The following is a 24,675-nucleotide window of genomic DNA, read 5'->3' on the forward strand; positions in this document are numbered from 1 at the left end:
AAAAAAAAAAAAAATATATATATATATATATATATATAGAGAGAGAGAGAGAGAGAGAGAGAGAGAGAGAGAGAGATAGATAGATGAGATATATATATATATATATGTTCGACTCTGCCTCTAATACCCCTGAATTAAACTTACTCATCAATGTGTATGTGAAGGAGTGAAATGGAAAGTGAAAAACAGTGAAAAGAGAAACAAAAAAAGAAAGAACTTGTTTTGCCTAAACACATGCAGTTCAAAAAAGGCAAAGGTATGTGTCACATGTGAACAATGATCATCATTCAGCAAAATTGTCCTGAGTGCCCAGGAAAAGTCAGGCACTCTTCTGGTCTTTGAGCTATGCTGTTGAAAGAGGATAAAATGTCCTTGCCTGCATGAAACTTTCATTTTAGAGAAATTGGTGACAATGAACAGATAAATATACATGGTAGGACGAATGTGAGAAAAAACAAATATGAAGCAGCAAAAGAACATGCATGTCAAAGGAGAGTGGTTTTTTTTATAGAGAATTTTCAGGGAAGATCGTTATATTAAGATGACGTTTGAACAGAGATCTGAATAAATTCAAAAGTAAGCAAAAAGCAAAATGGCAGACTAAGACTCTACAAGTTCTCATTCCCATACAGAACCATTGAAAAAAACATCGACAAATATCGTACATTAACACATATACGTGGAACCTACAAAAATGGTACAGATTAACCAGTTTGCAGGGCAGAAATACAGACACAGATGTAGAGAACAAACGTATGGACCCCAAAGGGGGAAAGTGGCGGGGGGGTGGTGGTGATGGTGGGATGAATTGGGAGATTGGGATTGACATATATACACTAACATGTATAAAATGGATAACTAATAAGAAACTGCTGTATAAAAAAATAAATTAAATAAAATTCAAAAATTAAAACAAACAAACCAACAAAATAAGCATCAATTATCCAGGCAGAAAGTGTCAAAAGTGACTGTTTTGGAACTCTTTATTTCCTTTGAGCACTGTCAGTTTCTAAGGAAAGCCTGGATGGGAATCTGTGGTTGAGCCTGGTCAATGTGAGCCTTCAGAGTGGTAGCATCTACTCATCCCCTTCCCCACAGGCTTGTGGCGGACATCTGTGGGGATGGGCATCATGTTTCTGGCATGGCTTGCTGGAGGTAGCATGGGCAATAAGCACCATGTCCTCTAAATGTTGGAGTTCTGTGCTGAATTGCAGACTCCTGCTTCTGATCACAGGGGTGCAGATACAGAGGATGACTGCCACTGTGTCAACCTACACCAATTGAAGTGGCTTCCAGAAGATCTCAAGGAGCTATATATGTTTTAGTGGACATTCAAAAATAACAATGTGCATAGGGATTTTATAAAGGCACTGTTAAGTGCTGAGAAAGAATCATAGGCTCAGAAGAAACCTGAGAAGACCTTAAACTTTCAACTCAGGCTGATCCCTATGATAGTCAACAAACAGCAAACCCTTGGGAACAGGGAGAACCTGATCTGTAGAGTTACCACATTATAAGGTTCCAGTGTCCAGTTTTCAACATAAAATCACAATGCGCACAAAGAAATAAGAAAGCTTGGCTCATTCAAAGGAACAGAATAAATCAACAGATAATATATGTGAAGAAACTGAGATATTGGACTTGCTAGACAAAGACTTCAAAACAATTGTTTAAAAGCCTTCAAAGCACTAAGGAAAGACATGGGCAAAGACAGAAAAATGTATAAACAAAATGATAATATTAATAAAGATATATATATTTTTAAAAGGAGCTAAAATGTAATTCTGGAGCTAAAAAGCACAATAACTGAAATGGAAATTACATAAGAGGAGTTCAGAAGAAGATTAGAGAAATTGAGAGAAGGAAACAAATATTAAAGTAGAATGACAAATGAAACTGCCACATCTGAGGAACAGAAAGAGAAAATAATGAAGAAAAGTGAAGAAAGGCTGTATGACTTGTAAAATCCCATAGAGCAGACCAATACACATTGTGGGAATCCCAAAAAGGAAACAGAGATAAAGGGAAAGAAGAATATTTGAAGATATAATGGCTGAAAACTTCCTAAATTTTATGAAAGGCTAAATTTTACAAATTCAACAAGGTCAACAAATTCCACCTAGAATAAACTCAAAGATACCCACACCAAGATACATTATAACCCAAGATACATTATTGTCAAACACTAAAGATGAAGAGAGAATCTTGAAAGCAGCAAGAGAAAAGTGACTCAAATACAAGGGGTTGTCAATGATTTTTTCAGTCAATTTCTCATCAGAAAACTTGGAGGCTAGAAGGCAGTGGGATAATGTACTTAAAGTGCTAAGAAAAGGTCTGTCATTGAAAACTCTATATCCAACAAAACCGTCCTTCAAAAACAAAGGAGAAATTAAGATAATCCCAGATGAAAGCTGACTGAGTTCAACACCACAAGACCTAGCCTATCAGCTACACAAGCTACATCATGAAAGGATGCTACACAATAATTCAAATCCATCTAAAGATATAAAGATCTATGGTAAAGGTAAATACATGGGCAAATGAAAAAGTGATTATTGCAATTTTGTTTTGTAACCTCACTTTTTATTTATTATAGAATTTAAAATACAAATATGTAAAATAATTATAAATCAATGTTATCAGGTGCACAATGTATAAAAATGTAATTTGTGAAATCAATAACACAAAGGGATGGGGAAGTAGCTGAACAGGAGTACAGTTTTTGTATGCAATTGAAGTTAAGTTGGCATCAATTCAAAATAGATTGTTATAATTTTAAGATGTCATGTCATCCCCGTACTACCCAGAAATAAAATATCTATAGAATATCCACAGAATGAAATGAGAAGGGAATCAAAATGTATCATTGTAAGAAACAACTAAACATGAAAAGAGGCAGTAATGGAGTTAAAGGACAAAAGCTATAAAACATACATAAAACAAATAGTAAAATGGCAGAAGTCATTTATTCTGTATCAGTAATTGCTTAAAATGGAAATGTATTTTTTTACAATGAAAATGCAAAAATTGGTAGAATGGACAAATATTCATGATCCAACTATCTTCTGTCTACAAGAAAGTGTTTTAGTTCTAAATAAATCTAAATAGATCTGAATAGATCAAATAGGATGAAGGTGAAAGGATTAAAAAATATATTCCCTGCAAATAATCACAAAAAGATAGCTGTGGTGGCTATCAGACAAAATAGATTTTACATTAAAACATTTTTAAAGAAGGAAAAAAGATATTATGTATTGATAAAAGGGTCAATTCACCAAGAAGATGAAACAAACATATATGTCAGATGTCAGAGCCCCAAAATCCATGAAGCAAACATTGATAGAATGGAAGGGAGAAATAGACAGTTCTACAGTAATAGTTAGAAACTTCAATGCACAACTTTCCATAATGGATAGAACACCTAGACAGAATACCAGTAAGGAAAAAGAGGATTGAACACAATTATAAACAAAGTAGACCTAGCAGACATATATAGAATAATCCACCCAACTTTCTTTTTTAAAGTGCACTGTAAACATTCTCCAGATGGAGCTTATGTTAGGCCACAAAATAAGTCTCAAAAATTTGTAAAAGACTGAAATCTTAAAAGGTATCTTTTGTGACCACAATGAAATGAAGCCAAAACTCAATAACAGAAGAAAACTGGACAAGTCACAAATATATGGAAATTAAACAACACACCTAAAATAACCAATTAGTCAAAGAAAAAAAAACAATAAAAATTATAATATACCTGGAGACAAATGAAAGTGAAGTCACAGCACACCAAAACTTATGGAATGCAGTGAGAGCAGTGACAAGAATATTTATATCTGTAAATGCATAAGTTAAACCTAAATTTATACCATAGTGAACTAGAAATAGAAGAGCTAATTAAACCCAAAACTAGCAGAAGAAAGAATAGGTTTAGAGCAAGATCAATAAAATAAAGAATAGAAAATAGAGAAAAATCAATGAAACCAAAGTTGTTTCTTTGAAGAGATCAACAATATTTAAAAAACAGATTGACTAAAAAAGAGAGAGGACTCAAATTTTTAAAATCAGAAGTGATATGAGTACAGCCATCCTGAACTCACAGAAATAAAAACGATTATAGGAGTGTACCATCAACAAATCTACTCCAACAAATTGGATAACCAAGATGAAACAGACAAATTCCTAGAAGAACACAATCCATCAAAACTAAAATATAAAGAAATAAAAAACCTTAAAGAAAATTTTAAAATATAAAAAAATACTCAACATACTAGGAGTAGAAGGAAATTACTTAAACATGATAAAAATCACCTATGAAAAGTCAACAGCCAATATCATGTACAATGGTGAGAGGTGAAAGCTTTCCCCAATTTCAGAAACACGACAAGGATGCTCTTTTTAACCACTTCTGTTCAAAATAGTATTGAGACTTTTAGCCACAACAATTAGTCAAAAGAAAGAAGGAAGGAAGGAAGGAAGGAAGGGAGGGAGGGAGGAAGGAAGGGAAGAAAAAAGGGAGGGAGGGAGGAATGGAGTGAGGGAGGGAGAAAAGGAAGGAAAAGAAAGATTTTCAACAAGGGTGCCAAGACCATTCAATGGGGAAAAGGTAACCTAGAAAACTGGGTATCAACATGTAAAAAGTGAATTTGCACCCTTCTATGATGGCACACACAAAACTTAACTGAAAATAGATCAAAGACCAAAGTGTAAGTAAAAGTATAAAACTCTTACAATTAAACATAGGGGAAAATGTTCACGACTTTGAAATTGGCAATGATTTCTTGGATATGACACCAAAAGCACAAGCAACAAAAGAAAATAATAAACTTAAAGTCATCAAAATTTTAAAAAAGAAAAAAAAAATTGTGCCTCAAGGTACGCTATCAATATTGGCAAAAAACTACCTGTGGAATGGAAAAAAATATTTTCAAATCACTTATTTTATAAAGGTTATAAACCAAACTATCTAAAAAATCCTAAAACTCAATGATGAAGAACAAATAATCCAAATTAAGAATAGGCAAAGTACTTAAATAGATATTTGTCTAAAGAAGATACGCAAATGACCAATAAGCTCAGGATAAGATGCTTAGCATCACTGGTCATTAAGTAAATACAAATAACAATAAAAAACACAATATTATAATATGTTATACCCTTTAGGATAACTATTATCAACAAAATGGAAAATAATAAGAGTTAATGAAGATATGAAGAAATTGAACCCCTTGTGCAGCTGCAGTTTCGTTGTTCTTCAAAAAGTTAAACATAGAATTACCATATGATTCAGCAATTCCACTTATAGGTATATACCCAAAGGAATTGAAAGCAGAGACTTGATCACATACTTATGTGCTCTGTAGCAACATTATTCACAACAGCCAAAAGTTAGAAACAACCCAAATACTCATCAACCAATGAATGAATAAACAAGATGTGATATCCACATACAATGGAATATTATTCAGTCTTAAAAATGTATAAAATTCTGATACATGATCTGACATACATGAACCTTGAAAAAATTGCCAGGTGAAATAAGTTAGACACAAAAGGATAAATATTTTATGATTCCACTTATATGAGATACCTAGAAGTAGTAACTTCATAAAGGCAGAAGATAGAATAGAGATTGTGAGATCCTTGGGGGAGGAAAGTAGTAGGGAAGTATTATTTAATTGATACAGAGTTTCTGCTTGGGATGATGTTCTGGACATAGAGAGTAGGGATGAATGCACAACTTCATGAATGTGTAGATAATCCTTGCAGAAGACTCTCATATTTAGAAAATAAAATACAGACAACAACAACAACAACCCTGAGGTGGGAGAATGCCTGGGACAGGAGACCCGTCTGAGTAAGAAGGCAAGGGGGAACAAGAGCACATAAGTCAGGTCCAAAAGGCAGGCAGGGGCCAGATCTTTGAGGGTCTTTTAGATCATGATAAGGTCTTTGTGTTTACTTTAAATGGGATCAAAGTTCTTAAAGGGTTTTGAGCAAATGGGTCACTTAATATAATCGATGTTTTAAAAGAAGAGTGCTTGATCATATGTTGAGAACAGAGTGTAGGGTGGCCATGTTGGAAACAGAAAGATAAGTTTGGATGTCATTGCCAACAGCCCAGGCAAGGGATGACAGAAGCTTGAGTTAGGCTGGTGACAGGGTACACAGGGAGGAGTAAACCGATGGAGGACACATTCTGAAGGCAAAGCTGGCAGGATTTGCTGATGGTTCTGATGCGTGGTAAGAGAGAGGAAAAGGAATCAAGGATTCCAGTGTTCTTGACTTTGAACAGCTGGTGAAACAGAATTGCCCTTTACCAAAATGAGGACTACTGGCAAAGGAGAACTTTTAGAGAATTCCATAACTTGTAAACTATTACTGCTATGCTTACGGATTCCAAACAATCATCTTAGTCATAGGTCCTTCTGTTATGAAGCTTGAATAAATGTTAGAGCAAAAGGCAGGGAATGGTCATTATTATTTTAAGTTTTTCAATGGGTTCCATTAATTCTCATTGTAATTTCCAAATTTATTCATATGGCATATATATTTTCTTTGTTTCTTTGCTTTTGGCCATGTGGCATGTGGGATCTTAGTTCCCTGATCAGGGATCGAACCTGTGCCCCCTGCATTGGGAGCGCAGAGTCTTAACCACTGGACCACCAGGGAAGTCCCGATGGTCATTATTATACTCCCTGGTTAGACTCTCTGGAGTTCACAATGACCTCCACAGCTTTGTAATTCTGGATAAATTTCTCAGGAGCTTATAAGAACTATCTAGGTAGGCAGAGGCCAGGCTCGTTTTCTGAAAAAACAAACAAACAAACAAAAAACAACAGATATAGAGATAGAGGGAGAGTGAGACAGCGAGAGCGAGAGCGAGAACGAGAGAGCAAGAGAGAGAGAGAGAGAGAGAGAGAGGTCTCATCCAAAAGGCAGAACACATTGCTTGGAAGTTGTGGCCATTAACAGCAGGTAGGATGGGTAAGTTTTCTATAGCATCCAGGATGTTAGTTTAACTGCTGAAGATGCTCTGTATACAACTGAAACACAAGAATGTTACTGTATTAATATATACAGATTATACAAAATCCTAGGCAGGCTGTCAGTGTCAGGATCCAGTGAATTCCGATTGTGGGTAGCCAGAGCTCAATCAACCAAGTGGAGATTTAGGGTGAGGACTGAAAACTGGGCAGGTCTGAATGGAGTATGGCAGGCATCACTGCAAAGAAGGGTATGAAAACAGACAATCCAGGACAGAGATAAGGCTTTGGAGTCCCTGACTTTCCAAGGATCTCTAACCTCACATAAGAAAAGAATCCAATGTTCCTCTCTGTTACCACTCTCCTTAGCCCCATTTCTCAGGAGTTCATGGAACTCTATGATTAAATAAAGCTTATGGCTGACCTGAGAGGATAAAAAAGAAACATGAGATGTTTGTCTGTGGCAAGAGGAATCGTAGTTTTCTTTGGTGAGAAAGAGTATAGGAAGGTCTCGGGAATGGTAAGTAAGGGAGCAGAATAATCTCTGCATCCCCCAGAAGCAAAGCATTGACAGGTGCAAATAAGAGATGGCCCTGTGTATTAATCCATTCTCGTGTGCTGCATATTTACCTAAGAGTAATTCTGGTGATAAATCACACGCTCTTTATCTATTTGACCCATTGATATAGGTAAGTCCTTTCTTAAATATTCATTGCCATTTAGACTTCTCAATTATAACGGTTAATGCTTTGTGCCTCTTTATGTATGGCTGACTATACATACATGTGTATGTGATCTGACTACCTTCATTTGTTTTATTTATAATTGGGTGCTTATATTCTTATCTGCAGAATGCAGATGGTGTGCACTAGGCTAGTGCTCCCCCTCTACTACAGATGCATTTTAACTCCTTTTCCTAGAAATAAACAGTGTGGTGTCATTAACGACAACAGCATGCCCTTGCCATGCTTCTTGTGTGGATGCCAGTGTTGAGGAAAAGGAGTGCTGTCTTGCAGTGGCTGTTAGGGCTTAAGCCTGGGACCACCACACAACTAACCCCCAGGGAAGCCTGCTATGTCAAACGTCAGTATGCTTGTGGAGATGCCATAGCTGATCTTTCCAATGACAAGGGAAATAAGCCAGTGGGCACAGCAGTTAAGGTTATGCAGCTGTTTCTGATATCACACGGCTCTGGATTGCTGTCTCTCATCTGATGCCTGGCTGTGTCCCTGCATTAACCAATGAAAGATCAACTGCTTCAATTGTACATATCACACTGCTGGGTTTGTTTCCACCTCATCTGCCTCAACAGCATTTCTCTTTCTGCCAAGCCTGAAGTTAGCACCATTTATTGAGTTTCCACAGTATATATATATAGACACTTGGAGAGATATATGGGTATTAATTGCAGCAGACTTCTTTGAAGGAGGGACTGAATAAATTATTATTTAATTAAAGCTCAAATCAAGGCTGATAATAAAATGAATGTCTGGGCAGTTGGATGGTCCCTGCCTGAACCAATTGGACTATAATTATATATGGCCATGGACAAATCACTTCACTGGAACGTGGATGGCTGTAAAACTGAACAACCCCAATGAATGGCTACTGTAGATCAAGGGATGGTGATAGCTAATCAGATGGAGGTCTTCCCACAGTGGGGAGTTAAAGTTTTGTGAAAACAATTCCCAACCCTGGCTAAAGTGAAGATAGACTGTGTTCTTTCTAAAAGCATCATGGATGAAGCCTTGAGCAATGTCTTCTTGAGTTTCCTTTTTGTCACTGTGAAGCTACTGGCTTACGAATGGATGAACAGTGAGTCAATGATTCTGGGTGAAGAGGGACGTGAACCTGGAGTCACACAGATAAAGATTTGAATCCAGGCTTTGCTAGTTAATTGCAGTGTGATCGCGGGTAAGTTACTTAAGGTTTTCAAGGCTTTGTTTCCTAATTTGTAAAGAACATGTAATAACCTGTATAGGCATGTGTTTCTGAAATTGTATATAGCATATGTAAAGCACTTACATTAGGCTCTAGAGGCATGATGGTGTTGATTTCTACAAGTTTAAAAATTATATTATTTTTGGGAGTTCCCTGGCACAGTGGTTAAGAATCCGCCTGCCAATGCAGGGGACATGGGTTCGAGCCCTGGTTCAGGAAGATCCCACATACTGCGGAGCAACTAAGCCCATGTGCCACAACTACTGAGCCTGCACTCTAGAGCCCACGAGTCACCACTACTGAGCCCATGTGCCACAACTACCGAGCCCATGTGCCACAACTACTGAAGCCTGTGCGCCTAGAGTCCATTCTCTGTGACAAAGAGAGGCCACCAAAATGAGAAGTCCACGTACTACAACCAAGAGTAGCCCCCGCTCACCACAACTAGAGAAAGCCTGCACACAGCAACAAAGACCCAATGCAGCCAAAACATAAATAAATAAATAAATAAATAAATATTATATTATTTTAAATGAAAAATAGTATAAAATCACTATCAAGTTTTATATTAAAACCCTAGGGCTTGGGGGCTTATTTGGAATAGCATCTAGAGCTATAACTTTAACTAAGGTGTTTTAATGAAACCCATATTAACATTTGTTTTTGTTTTTCAGTAATACTTTACTTTTCAGGGAAGTTTTAGATTCACAGAAAAGTTGAAGGGAAGATATAGAGATTCCCACATACCCCCTGCCTCCACACATGCACAGGCCCCCCGTTATCAACATTCCCCATATTGGTTACAACTGATAAACCTACATGGGCACATCATAATCACCCAAAGTTCATAATTTACATTACAGTTCTATCTTGGTGTTGTACAGTCTATGATTTTGAACAAATGTATAATAACATGTATTCATCATATGGAATCATACAGAGTATTTTCACTGCCCAAAAGATTCTTGGTGTTTCACCTATTTGCCTGTTTATCCTTCACTTCTCACTCCTCCAACCCCTGGTAGCCACTGATTTGTTATTTTACCATCTCCATAGTTTTGCCTTTTCCAGAATGTCATATGTTGGAGCCATACATTATGTAACCTTTTCCAATTAGCTTCTTTCACTTGAATATACAGTCAACATGTTATGTTGTTTTTATTGCTACTATATATTTCTTTCAAAATTTGTTAAAATAATTGGATAACGACCCTCAAACAAATTTTTAAAAAGATCATAGTTTGATACCCAAATACAACCACATTAACTTTATAATCATACATCATAGCTATGTTCACATGTAATTAACAGATATGAATGACCACTTGAATCAACAGCCTAATAGTTCATTGAGTGTACATGCTGTTATATATTTTTATTGTTAAACATTCAGTTTATTTCTAGTTTTGTACTATTACTAATAATACTGTCAATACTTCTGAGTTTAATTAAATGTTTGTTGATACAAATAAATATATATTTATGTGTACAGAAAATAAGCACAGTTTTCTGGAGATGTGTTAGCTTAGGTTACAGACACTTACTAATTGTTACTAATGAAAATGCTAAAGGTAGGACCCCATTCTCCTTCAGAACTACTTCCCTGCTGCTTGTGATATTCTCTCGACACCTGCTCCATCTCTTCATGGCAATTTCACTCACAAATTTCCTGGTTTTCTACTCCTTCTTCACATTTAGCTCATAGCTATGTTTCCATTGATATGTCTACCTCAAAGACATTTTTCACTTTAATTTCTCAATGGCCAATGTTTTAGCAATGGTTTTCATGGATTTTCAGTATTTAATAATTATTTTCATTCTTTTTTATGGCTGAGTAATATTCCATTGTAAATATGTTCCACATCTTCTTTATACATTCTGGACCTAGAAATGATCAAACTAAGTCAGACAGACAAAGACAAATATCATATGATATCATGTATATGTGGAATCTAATAAAAATGATACAAATGATCTGTTTTTATAAAATGGAGACAGACTCACAGATCTTGAAATCAAACTTATAGTTACTGAAGGGGAAACATGGGGGGAAGTGATAAATTAGGAGATTGGGATTAATATATAGACACTACTATACATAAAATAGGTAGCTTACAAGCACCTACTGTAAAGCACAGGGAACTCTACACAATATTCTTTAATAACATATGCAAAAAATATGAAAAATAATGTATATATATGTGTATATATATATATACATATATATATAATTCACTTTTTTGTACACCTGAAATTGACACAGCATTGTAAATCAATTATACTCCAATAAAAATTTTTACAGCCTGGGGGAAGATGGCAGAAGAGTAAGAGGTGATCACCTTCCTCCCCACAGATACATCAGAAATACATCCACACGTGGAACAACTCCTACAGAACACCTACTTCATGAATGCTGGCAGAAGACCTCAGACCTCCCCAAAGCCAAGAAACTCCCCACGCACCTGGGCAGGGCAAAAGAAAAAAGAATAAACAGAGACAAAAGAATAGGGATGGAACCTGCACCAGTGGGAGGGAGCTGTGAAGGAGGAAAGGTTTCCACACATTAGGAAACTCCTTCGCGGGCGGACAGTGTGGGGGCTGGTGGAGGGGGAAAGCTTCGGAGCCGCGGAGGAGAGCACAGCCACAGGGGTGTGGAGGGCAAAGCGGAGAGATTCCGGTACAGAGGATCGGTGCCCATCGGCACCGGCACTCACCGGCCCGAGAGGCTTGTCTGCTCACCCGCCGGGGCGGGCGGGGCTGGGAGCTGAGGCTCAGGCTTCGGTCAGAACTCAGGGAGAGGGCTGGCAGTGTGAACACAGCCTGAAGGGGTTAGTGCACCATGGCTAGCCGGGAGGGAGTCAGGGGAAAAGTCTGGACCTGCTGAAGAGGCAAGAGACTTTTTCTTCCCTCTTTGTTTCCTGGTGCGTGAGGACAGGGGATTAAGAGCGCTGCTTGAAGGAGCTCCAGAGATGGGCACGAGTCGCAGCTAAAAGCATGGACCCCAGAGACGGGCAGGAGACACTAAGGCTGCTGCTGCCGCCACCAAGAAGCATGTGTGCGAACACAGGTCACTATCCACACCACCCTTCTGGGGAGCCTGTGCAGCCTGCCACTGCCAGGGTCCCGGGATCCAGGGACAACTTCCCCGGGAGAACGCACGGCGCGTCTCAGGCTGGTGCAGCATCACGCCAGCCTCTGCCACCGCAGGCTGGCCCCGCACTCCGTGCCCCTCCCTCCCCCCTTAGCCTGAGTGAGCCAGAGGCCCCGAATCAGCGGCTCCTTTAATCCCGTCCTATCTGAGCAAAGAACAGACGCCCTCCGGCAACCTACACGCAGAGGCGGGGCCAAATCCAAAACTGAGCCCTGGGAGCTGTGCGAACAAAGAACAGAAAGGGAAATCCCATGCAGCAGCCTCAGAAGCAGCGGATTAAATCTCCACAATCAACTTGATCTACCTGCATCTGTGGAATACCTGAATAGACAACGAATCATCCCAAATTGAGGAGGTGGACTTTGAGAACAACATATATTATTTTTTCCCTTTTCCTCTTTTTGTGAATGTGCATGTGTATGCTTCTGCGTAAGATTTCGTCTGTACAGCTTTGCTTTCACCATTTGTCCTAGGATTCTATACATCCATTTTTCGTTTCTTTTTTAAAAATATTTTTTTCTTAATAACTATTTTTTATTTTAATAACTACATTTTATTTTGTCTTTATTTTCCTTCCTTCCTTTCTCTTTCTTTCTTTCCTTCCTTCCTTCCTTTCTTTCTTTCTACATTTTTCGACCTTTTATCCTGAACGGTGGGGATGAAAGGCTCTTGGTGCTGCAGCCAGGAGTCAATGCTGTGCCTCTGAGGTGGGAGAGCCAACTTCAGGACACTGGTCCACAAGAGACCTCCCAGCTCCACATAATATCAAATGGCGAAAATCTCCCAGAGATCTCCATCTCAACACCAGCACCCAGCTTAACTCAACGACCAGCAAGCTACAGTGCTGGACACCCTATGCCAAACAACTGGCAAGACAGGAACACAACCCCACCCATTAGCAGAGAGGATGCCTAAAATCATAATAAGTCCACAGACACCCCACAACACACCACCAGACATGGACCTGCCCACCAGAAAGACAAGATCCAGCCTCATCCACCAGAACACAGGCACTAGTCCCCTCCACCAGGAAGCCTACACAACCCACTGAACCAACCTTAGCCACTGGGGACAGACACCAAAAACAATGGGAACTACGAACCTGCAGCCTGCAAAAAGGAGACCCCAAACACAGTAAGATAAGCAAAATGAGAAGACACAAAAACACACAGCAGATGAAGGAGCAAGATAAAAACCCACCAGACCAAACAAATGAGGAGGAAATAGGAAGTCTACCTGAAAAATAATTCAGAATAATGATAGTAAAGATGATTCAAAATCTTGGAAACAAAATAGACAAAACGCAAGAAACATTTAACAAGGAACTAGAAGAACTAAAGATGAAACAAGCAACAATGAACAACACAATAAATGAAATTAAAAATACTCTAGATGGGATCAATAGCAGAATAACTGAGGCAGAAGAATGGATAAGTGACCTGGAAAATAAAATAGTGGAAATAACTACTGCAGAGCAGAATAAAGAAAAAAGAATGAATAGAACTGAGGACAGTCTCAGAGACCTCTGGGACAACATTAAATGTACCAACATTCGAATTATAGGGGTTCCAGAAGAAGAAGAGAAAAAGAAAGGGACTGAGAAAATATTTGAAGAGATTATAGTTGAAAACTTCCCTCATATGGGAAAGGAAATAGTTGATCAAGTCCAGGAAGCACAGAGAGTCCCATACAGGATAAATCCAAGGAGAAACATGCCAAGGCACATATTAATCGAACTGTCAAAAATTAAATACAAAGAAAACATATTATAAGCAGCAAGGGAAAAACAACAAATAACACACAAGGGAATCCCTATAAGGTTAACAGCTGATCTTTCAGCAGAAACTCTGAAAGCCAAAAGGGACTGGCAGGACATATTTAAAGTGATGAAGGACAAAAACCTGCAACCAGAATTACTCTACCCAGCAAGGATCTCATTCAGATTTCATGGAGAAATTAAAACCTTTACAGACAAGCAAAAGCTGAGAGAGTACAGCACCACAAAACCAGCTTTCCAACAAATGCTAAAGGAACTTCTCTAGGCAAGAAACACAAGAGAAGGAAAAGACCTACAATAACAAACACAAAACAATTAAGAAAATGGGAATAGGAACATACAGATGGAGAACTACCTTAAATGTAAATGGATTAAATGCTCCCACCAAAGACACAGACTGGCTGAATGGATACAAAAACAAGATCAATATATATGCTGTCTACAAGTGACCCACTTCACACCTCAAGACACATACAGACTGAACGGAAGGGGATGGAAAAAGATATTCCATGAAAATGGAAACCAAAAGAAAGCTGGAGTAGCAATTCTCATATCAGACAAAATAGACTTTGAAATAAAGATTATTAGGAGAGACAAAGAAGGACACTACATAAAGATCAAGGGATCGATCAAAGAAGAAGATATAACAGCTGTAAATATTTATGTACCCAACATAGGAACACCTCTATACATAAGGTAAATACTAACAGCCATAAAAGCGGAAATCGACAGTAACAAATTCATAGTAGAGGAACTTAACACTCCACTTTCACCAATGGACAGATCATCCAAAATGAAAATAAATAAGGAAACACAAGCTTTAAATGATACATTAAACAAGATGGACTTAATTGATATTTATAGGACATTCCACCCAAAAACAACAGAATACACATTTTTCTCAAGTGCTCATGCAACATTCTCCAGGACTGGTCATATCTTGGGTCACAACTCAAGCCTTGGTAAATTTAAGAAAATTGAAATTGTATCAAGTACCTTTTCTGACCACAATGTTATGAGACTAGATATCAATTACAAAAAAAGATCTGTAAAAAATACAAACACATGGAGGCTAAACGATACACTACTTAATAACGAAGTGATCACTGAAGAAATCAAAGAAGAAAGAAAAAAATACCTAGGAACAAATGACAATGGAGATACGACCACCCAAAACCTATGGGATGCAGCAAAAGCAGTTCTAAGAGGGAAGTTTATAGCAATACAATCCTACCTTAAGAAACAGGAAACATCTCGAATAAACAACCTAATCTTGCACCTCAAGCAATTAGAGAAAGAAGAACAAAAAAACCCCAAAGTTAGCAGAAGGAAAGAAATCATAAAGATCAGATCAGAAATAAATGAAAAAGAAATTAAGGAAATGATAGCAAAGATCAATAAAACTAAAAGCTGGTTCTTTGAGCAGATAGGCAAAATTGATAAACCATTAGCCAGACTCATCCAGACAAAAAGGGAGAAGACTGAAAGCAATAGAATCTGAAATGAAAAAGGAGAAGTAACAACTGACACTGCAGAAATACAAAGATCATGAGAGATTACTACAAGCAACTCTACGCCAATAAAATGGACAACCTGGAAGAAATAGACAAATTCTTAGAAATGCACAACCTGCCAAGACTGAATCAGGAAGAAATAGAAAATACGAACAGACCAATCACAAGCACTGAAATTGAAACTGTGATTAAAAATCTTCCAACAAACAAAAGCCCAGGACCAGATGGCTTCACAGGAGAATTCTATCAAACATTTAGGGAAGAGCTAACACCTATCCTTCTCAAACACTTCCAAAATATAGCAGAGGGAGGAACACTCCCAAACTCATTCTACGAGGCCACCATCACCCTGCTACCAAAACCAGACAAGGATGTCACAAAGAAAGAAAACTACAGGCCAATATCACTGATGAACATAGATGCAAAAATCCTCAACAAAATACTAGCAAACAGAATCCAACAGCACATTAAAAGGATCATACACCATGATCAGGTGGGGTTCATTCCAGGAATGCAAGGATTCTTCAATATATGCAAATCAATCAGCGTGATATACCATATTAACAAATTGAAGGAGAAAAACCATATGATCATCTCAATAGATGAAGAGAAAGCTTTTGACAAAATTCAACACCCATTTATGATAAAAACCCTGCAGAAAGTAGGCATAGAGGGAACTTTCCTCAACATAATAAAGGCCATATATGACAAACCCACAGCCAACATTGTCCTCAATGGTGAAAAACTGAAAGCATTTCCACTAAGATCAGGAACAAGACAAGGTTGCCCACTCTGACCGTTCTTATTCAACCTAGTTTTGGAAGTTGTAGCCACAACAATCAGAGAAGAAAATGAAATAAAAGGAATCCAAATCGGAAAAGAGGAAGTAAAGCTGTCACTGTTTGCAGATGACATGATACTCTACATAGAGAATCCTAAAGATGCTACCAGAAAACTACTAGAGCTAATCAATGAACTTGGTAATGTAGCAGGATACAAAATTAATGCATAGAAATCTCTGGCATTCCTATATGCTAATGATGAAAAATCTGAAAATGAAATCAAGAAAACACTCCCATTTACTATTGCAACAAAAAGAATAAATTATCTAGGAATAAACCTACCTAAGGAGACAAAAGACCTGTATGCAGAAAATTATAAGACACTGATGAAAGAAATTAAAGATGATACAAATAGATGGAGAGATATCCCATGTTCTTGGATTGGAAGAATTAACATTGTGAAAATGACTCTACTACTCAAAGCAATCTACAGACTCAATGCACTCCCTATCAAACTACCACTGGCATTTTTCACAGAACTAGAATAAAAGTTTCACAATTTGTATGGAAACACAAAAGACCCTGAATAGCCAAAGCAATCTTGAGAACGAAAAATGGAGCTGGAGGAATCAGGCTCCTTGACTTCAGACTATACTACAAAACTACAGTAATCAAGACAGTATGATTCTGGCACAAAAACAGAAAGATAGATCAATGGAACAGGATAGAAAGCCCAAAGATAAACCCATGCACATATGGTCACTTTATCTTTGATAAAGGAGGCAGGAATGTACAGTGGAGAAAGGACAGCCTCTTCTGTAAGTGGTGCTGGGAAAAGTGGACAGGTATATGTAAAAGTACGAGATTAGAACACTCCCAAACAGTATTCACAAAAGTAAGCTCAAAATGGATTAAAGACCTAAATGTAAGGCCAGAAACTATCAAACTCTTAGAGGAAAACATAGGCAGAACACTCTATGACATAAATCACAGCAAGATCCTTTTGACCCACCTCCTAGAGAAATGGAAATAAAAACAAAAATAAACAAATGGGACCTAATAAAACGTCAAAGCTTTTGCACAGCAATGGAAACCATAAACAAGACCAAAAGACAACCCTCAGAATGGGATCAAATATTTGCAAATGAAGCAAGTGACAAAGGATTAATCTCCAAAATTTATAAGCAGCTCGTGCAGCTGAATAACAAAAAAACCAAACAACCCAATCCAAAAATGGGCAGAACACCTAAACAGACATTTCTCCAAAGAAGATATACAGAGTGTCAACAAACACATGAAAGAATGCTCAACATCATTAATCATTAGAGAAATGCAAATCAAAACTACAATGAGATATCATCTCACACCAGTCAGAATGGCCATCATCAAAAAATCTGGAAACTATAAATGCTGGAGACGGTGTGGAGAGAAGGGAACACTCTTGCACTGCTGGTGGGAATGTGAACTGGTACAGCCACTATGGAGAACAGTATGGAGGTTCCTTAAAAAACTACAAATAGAACTACCATATGACCCAGCAATCCCACTACTGGGCATATACCCTGAGAAAACCATAATTCAAAAAGAGTCAGGTACCAAAATGTTCATTTCAGCTCTATTTACAGTAGCCCAGAGATGGAAACAACCTAAGTGTCCATCATTGGATGAATGGATAAAGAAGATGTGGCACATATATACAATGGAATATTACTCAGCCATAAAAAGAAGCGAAATTGAGTTATTTGTAGTGAGGTGGATGGACTTAGAGTTTGTCATATAGAGTGAAGTAAGTCAGAAAGAGAAAGACAAGTACCGTATGCTAACACATATATATGGAATCTAAGAAAAAAAAAATGTCATGAAGAACCTAGGGCTAAGATGGGAATAAAGAGTCAGACTTACTAGAGAATGGACTTAACGATATAGGGAGGGGGAAAGGTAAGCTGTGACAAACTGAGGGAATGGCATGGACATATATACACTACACCAAACGTAAAATAGATAGCTAGTGGGAAGCAGCCTCATAGCACAGGGAGATCAGCTCGGTGCTTTGTGACCACCTGGATAGGTGGGATAGGTAGGATGGGAGGGAGGGAGATGCAAGAGGAAGGAGATATGGGAATATATGTATATGTATATGTATAACTGATTCACTTTGTTATAAAGCAGAAACTAACATACCTGTGTAAGGCAATTATACTCCAATAAATATGTAAAAAAAAATTAAAAAGATGACTCCCTCCATAATGCATGCTATTAAAACTATACTATAAGCATAAAAATTAATTATTTTCAATACTGGATAGTTTAAGTATTTTATCTAGGCCCTTAATTTTTTATTACTTATATGCTAAATTTCTTTAGTTTGTCAGGTCAAGAACGTACAATGACCTCTGTCTGTAAGAAGACTCTAGTAACCTACGAGAGCAGATACATTTTCCCCAAATATGTTAAAATATTCAATTTTCTACAAGCATTGGAAAGTCAGACAGATCTCACTCCTTTGTGAACTGAAGGACACTGCAATCTTAGCTTGGGAACACTGAGGAAAGCAGAACAGGAATCGACTGCCTTTAGACTGCATGGGAGATGTGTAATGCTGGGCAGCCTGCCTGCTGTGGCTGCTTGTGGTTATGCCTATTTCCAGGCTTTCTTTTTTTTTTCTCTAATTTTTAAAAAAAAATTTATTGGAGTATAGTTGCTTTACAATATTGTGTTAGTTTCTGCTGTGCAGTGAAGTGAATGAGCTATACATATACATATATCCCCTCCTTTTTGGATTTCCTTCCCATTTAGGTCACCACAGTGTATTGAGTAGAGTTCCCTGTGCTATACAGTAGGTTCTCATTAGTTATCTATTTTATACATAGTAGTGCATATATGTCAATCCCAATCTCCCAATTTATCACAGCCCCCTCTTTCCCACCTTGGTGTCCATATGTTTGCTTTCTACCTCTGTGTCTTTATTTCTGCTTTGCAAATAGGTTAATCTGTACCATTTTTCTAGATTCCACAAAAATATCTGCAAATGAAGCAACTGACAAGGGATTAATCTCCAATATACAAACAGCTCATAGAGCTCAATATCAAAAAAGCAAACAACCCAATTAAAAAATGGGTGGAACACCTAAATAGACATTTCTCCAAAGAAGACATACAGATGGCCAAGAGGCACATGAAAAGATGCTCAAGATCCAGGATTTCTTTTACTGATAATACAATAAAATATAATTTTCCAAAAAGCACACTCCACAGAATTTGGTGAAATCTACCTGTAGTTTATGATAAACCTTATTAAGACTAACAGTTATAATCAACCAAATGAGTAATATATAAATTCATTTTTCCTTAAAGTCCTAAAAGCACCTTTCTTAAACCATCTTCTCCAGTCATTGTATGGCTTTACCTTCTTCTCAATGTGACCTAAAATTAAAAATATATTTTTTCAAAGGATTAATTCTTCAGAATGCCTCTATTCATGGGAAATCCTTCTGCCAAAGTAGAAATGGTGCTTTGGATCTCAGGGACAAGAACATCTTGTACATTTTCCAAAATGTCAGAAGATTCTGAACTAACCTCTCATTGTAGAATTATGTTCAGAGTGATCAGGAGAAAATGTGGAATCACTGGAATTTAACCCCATTCTGCCATGAAAAGCAACCACTGAATTTGCTTCTCCATCATCATTATTGTGTTCTATCAGGAAAAACTATTTATAGGTAAAGTAATTTTTGTTCAGACAAGATTTTGTTCAATCAAAAATCAACCAAACCCTAGCATTAGATAATACAGACACTGTACTGCAACCGTTTCTATATATGAACTTTTTTTTTTAATTTGCACGAAGTTACCTTAAATAAGGTTACAGTACAAAGCACTGATGTACTGTAGGCTTGATCTTTTAAAAATTTTCCTTTATAATGAGATACATTAAATTAGGGAAATTTTGGGAAATTTTATCAAATTTTAACCAAAGTTGTTAATAGCCAAAATCTTCACGAATTGCTTAGAAATATGAAAAAATATGGTAATAGTGATGAGTGAATATGTAATGTATGAAAGAAGGGCTCTTATGACATGGTCTGTACTTTGTCTTTGTCTTTTTGCACTTTCACCAAGAAGCTGGAAGAATATATAGAAAGCCTGAAGAGCAAAAGACAGCAGTAAACGTTGTTTTAAAAATTATCAGGGCAATCAAAATAAAGAGTAAAAATATATCACAATGGGCTGTAAGACTGAGCTAAGTCAACCCAATGAATTATTTTGAATTACAATCAAATCCAACAGTAACAAAGTAATTCTCTGCCTTGGTATACAAATTGGAGTAAAAATAAACAAATAGAAATTTTTAAAGATATATAAAACTGGTAAAGCCAGTTTTAAAGTCCTGAAAATTGTAATTTATTTGCAAGTAAGGAAATAGATTGATATGACAGCCAATGAGAATGCTGAAAAGTCCATACAGATCCATACTTGGGTAAAGCTTGGGTGGAAGTAGATGACTCTCCTTCCTTCTATCTCTGCAGCAACGGCAACAACAAAACAGTGAAAATAGATTACTCACTATTAAAAACTAGGGAAGGGTGATATTCAGATGCCACTATCTTTGAGGAAGGACGGCTGAAACTTCCTTCCTATGAAGCCAGCTTAGTTGTGTGGGAAGTAACTAAAAGACATCATGGCTTCCATGAGATCTCAAGAGTTTGGAATGGGTAGAGAGGAGGCTGGGATGTTTGGAGAATGTGTCACTTGGTTTTAGTGAAGGAAAGAGCCATAGCAGTGGTGAGCTATGGAGTCTGGGGGAGGGAGATTTTTCCCCACAGTAGAAATGTGATGCCCTGGTGAGCAGGCAGCAGCACTTGGACCAATACCTGTCAGATTTGAGGAGCATAGTACCTTGGTGGTCCAAGGAATGGGGGGCTACAATTAAAAGCAAGGTATCAGCTGTAGCTCTTCATGGGGAAAAAGTGAGATGTTCTTGTCCTTTACATGTCAAGGGGAAGTATCAGGAATCGGGCTAAAAAATATGTGCAAAATCCAGTAGACCCAGAACGCAGTAAGTCATACCATGGAGTGGCTCCCTGTAGCACCTTTAGAAGCATGACAGTGTCCTTTCCTGTTGAGACAGGTGTTAGCACAGGGCGGAAGCCAGCAAACAAACTTGATTTTGTTTGTTTGGAGTGGAGTGGAAGGAGTGGAGAAATGACAAGTTTCTTTAGAAAGAGTACGTGCTATTTACTGACATGGAAGATGAAACTAGTGAGAAAGCATGTAAGTCACATGAGACTTGGTGCCCAGCAGGGGGCATTAATTGCCCCGTGCTCAATTTCCTGTGTTCCTGGCCCTTTGCATATATCCTGGGTTGCTGAATCAGCTCTCCAGTAGAAGATTCCAGAGGAGAGATACCTAAATGTAAATACAACATATCAAAGACAATTTGTTTTAGGAATAGGCACTAAATCTTAGTTATCTCCTTTTAAAAGGATGATAAAGATGGATAAAAAAATAATATCAAACCCAAGAAAACCTTCTGTTATGTCAGAAACAAAACATAACAATAAAAGGCAGGAATGTATTCTTTCAACAGATTCACTGTAGGCAAGAGGAGTAAACTTTAAATAGCATCTGCTGTTATCTTAGTCCAATTTATGGAGCATGGATTCTATAAAATGAGAGATAAGATAGGATAACAGTGTTAGGTAAAAAGTTAATTGAAAAGCAAGCAGAAATTTCCAACAAAGGAGCTAGATAATATGAAGAATGCTATAAAATCAAATATGCATCAGCATAATTATAAATAGTACACATTAAACATAAGGAAAAAGATAATTCAAAAAGTAAATTAGTGATATAATGGACGTGTGTGTGTGTGTGTGTGTGTGTGTGTGTATTTGGTTGCCTGGGCAAAAAGCACCCTTTATATTTGGGGATATGAGAAGGAGACAAAACCCTGCTTCCCTTAAAGAAGGGTCCATATTTTCCTCTTTGTCTCTCTAGCACATAGTGTGAGCATGTGGCCCAAGGGTGGCCAAGCAGATAGCACAGCTCAGGAACTTAAGTGAGACACTGTTCCACAGAAAAGTCAGGGAATTTGGAAGAGATTTCTAGAAGATCCAGCATTCAGCAGTGTGGCAGCAAGGGTGCTAGAGAGCAAAGGCTCAGTGGACACTGCCTAGTGTCTAGGAGCAGTGGCAACAGTGACACAGGTGAGTGTCCAGAGGCAGTGGTGTCTGAGATAGAGCGTTCCTGGTGATGCTCCCCTCTGTATCTAGCCACCATCTATCCATGCCATCTTTTTGAGTCTACCTCTGCAGCCCATTTACAGCTTCCAGGAGTGATTTAAGTATCTGGAAATGCTTTCTACAAATGCCTTTTTCTACTGAATACTGTGGAAGTTCATTTCTGTCTTCTAAAACCAAGAATATTGATTCATGTGATTTGGTGAAAAAACTTCAGAAAATTATAGAAATGTACAGAGAGGAAATGATGTTGGGAATGAAGGAAAGGAAATGGATAACAAATGTTTCTGAAGAGATAAGAACCAAAATAGAAGCAATAATCAATAATGCAATATAACAAAACTTTTCTGTTGAAACATAGTATGAAAATTTATATATTGGGAAAACTCAAAAGGTATCAGAAAAATTATTTAGAAGGTATCAATATTTATAAAATATTTCCTAAAAGAATGGCTTGTCCATGCTTGTGGCTTGAAGTGACAGGAAGCAAGTGTTCAAATATATTTAAATGAGTCTGGAGAGCATTGGATGGAGCAGAATCCACCAGGTTCCTTGTCCGCTGGGTTTCTCAGAGCCTTGACATGCAAGTGTGCACAATGGTTCTTCAGGGAGGATGCTGCAGTATATGCCACTTACCAAATTATTGGACCCTAAAAAGTTTTTTTTCAAATATATCACCTGGGTATATTGTTTCACTCTATACATTTCACTGCATACACTGTATTCACTGTATATCTTGGTGAAAACTAAGAGCATCAAGATTAAGTAATGAAAAAAAAAAGATTAAGTAATGAGTTCTTTAAGCATCAGCCCACCCCCCCCAAAAAAAAGGCTCAGAGGGGAAAAATCACAGCAACATTAGACTTCTCTACAGTATCATTTCCAGGAAAGCAATGAATCGATTTATAAATTTTGAGAGGAAAATGATACATCTCAAAAATGCTTTACCTAGCCAAGGTGTCACTCAAATGAGAAAGTTACATAAGGAGATTCTCAGATTTGAATGGTTCCTGATAATACAACACCCAACCATCATCCCATGTTTTTTCCTAGCTATGAAAGATATGCACAATTCATTCTAGATAAAGAATGACTTCATGTGACTGAATAAAATCACAGTAAGTTATAGGACTCAGTATATGCTACAGTTGACGGGGAAATTGGGAACGGTTGAGTACATCAAAAAGGGCATCCGTGAGCACCCTGTGCTTCACATGGACTTTGAAAAACTGGACAACTCACACGGTCATGGCTAAGAGATGAATACAGTGAACATCATATATTTTAACAGTTAACAGCCTGTGTGTGATTTTAATAACCCCTTGAAGGCATCTAAGAGGGCCTGAAGATTAATGCACCCCGTATACGTTTGCTGATGTCAAACTTGCAAGTAATACTATGCTGGTTCTATGGGAAACACAAAATAGGTTGAAGGCATTTTAGGGTCATTCTCCTGAAACATTTTAAATTTTGGAGGAGTCAGAGGCTACCTACAATCATTGTAAATGCTTCCCATATTAATTACATTTTAACTTTTTTTTTTCTTTTTGTTTGGCTGCGTTGGGTCTTCATTGCCATGTGCAGGCTTTCTCTAGTTGTGGTGAGTGAGGGCTACTCTTTGTTGCAGTGCATGGGCTTCTCATTGCAGTGGCTTCTCTTGTAGTGAAGCACGAGCTCTAGGCATGCAGGCTCTAGTAGCTGCAGCATGCAGGCTCAGTAGTCGCGGCTCATGGGACCTAGAGCGTGCGGGTTTCAATAGTTGTGGCACGTGGGCTCAGTAGTTGTAGCTTGTGGGCTCTAGAATGCAGGCTCAGTAGTTGTGGCATATGGGCTTTGTTGCTCCGTGGCATGTGGGATCTTCCCAGACCAGGGACTGAACCTGTGTCCCCTGCATTGGCAGGCAGATTCTTAACCACTGCGACACCAGGGAAGTCCTTAACTCTTTTAAATGATATGAAAATACATAGGGATCTTTCTAAATTGATAAAATAATAACTTTACCAGCAGTGGAGTGTTGGTTTGTAAACAGATGATTTGAGCACAAAGGTGTGAGCTGTTCTCGTTTCTACTTAGCACTTTCTTTTACAATCTCCTGACCATATGCAGTGATCTCCTCCAGCCCTCTGTTTTTATCTTGTTTAACAAGTTATGACAGTCATAACAGACTTGTTTATTCAAACTGTTTCATTGGAGTCATGATTGAGTGTAACAAGGTTAGGCAGAACTTGGTGTTGCCATCTAGATTGGAAATTAACAATATCTGGCTCCAGGTGACATAAGGTGTATAG

The sequence above is a fragment of the Aethalodelphis obliquidens genome, unplaced genomic scaffold (assembly GCF_003676395.1).
Source record: "Aethalodelphis obliquidens isolate GAN/ISIS:26980383/991018 unplaced genomic scaffold, ASM367639v1 scaffold47, whole genome shotgun sequence".
Lineage (NCBI taxonomy): Eukaryota > Metazoa > Chordata > Mammalia > Artiodactyla > Delphinidae > Aethalodelphis > Aethalodelphis obliquidens.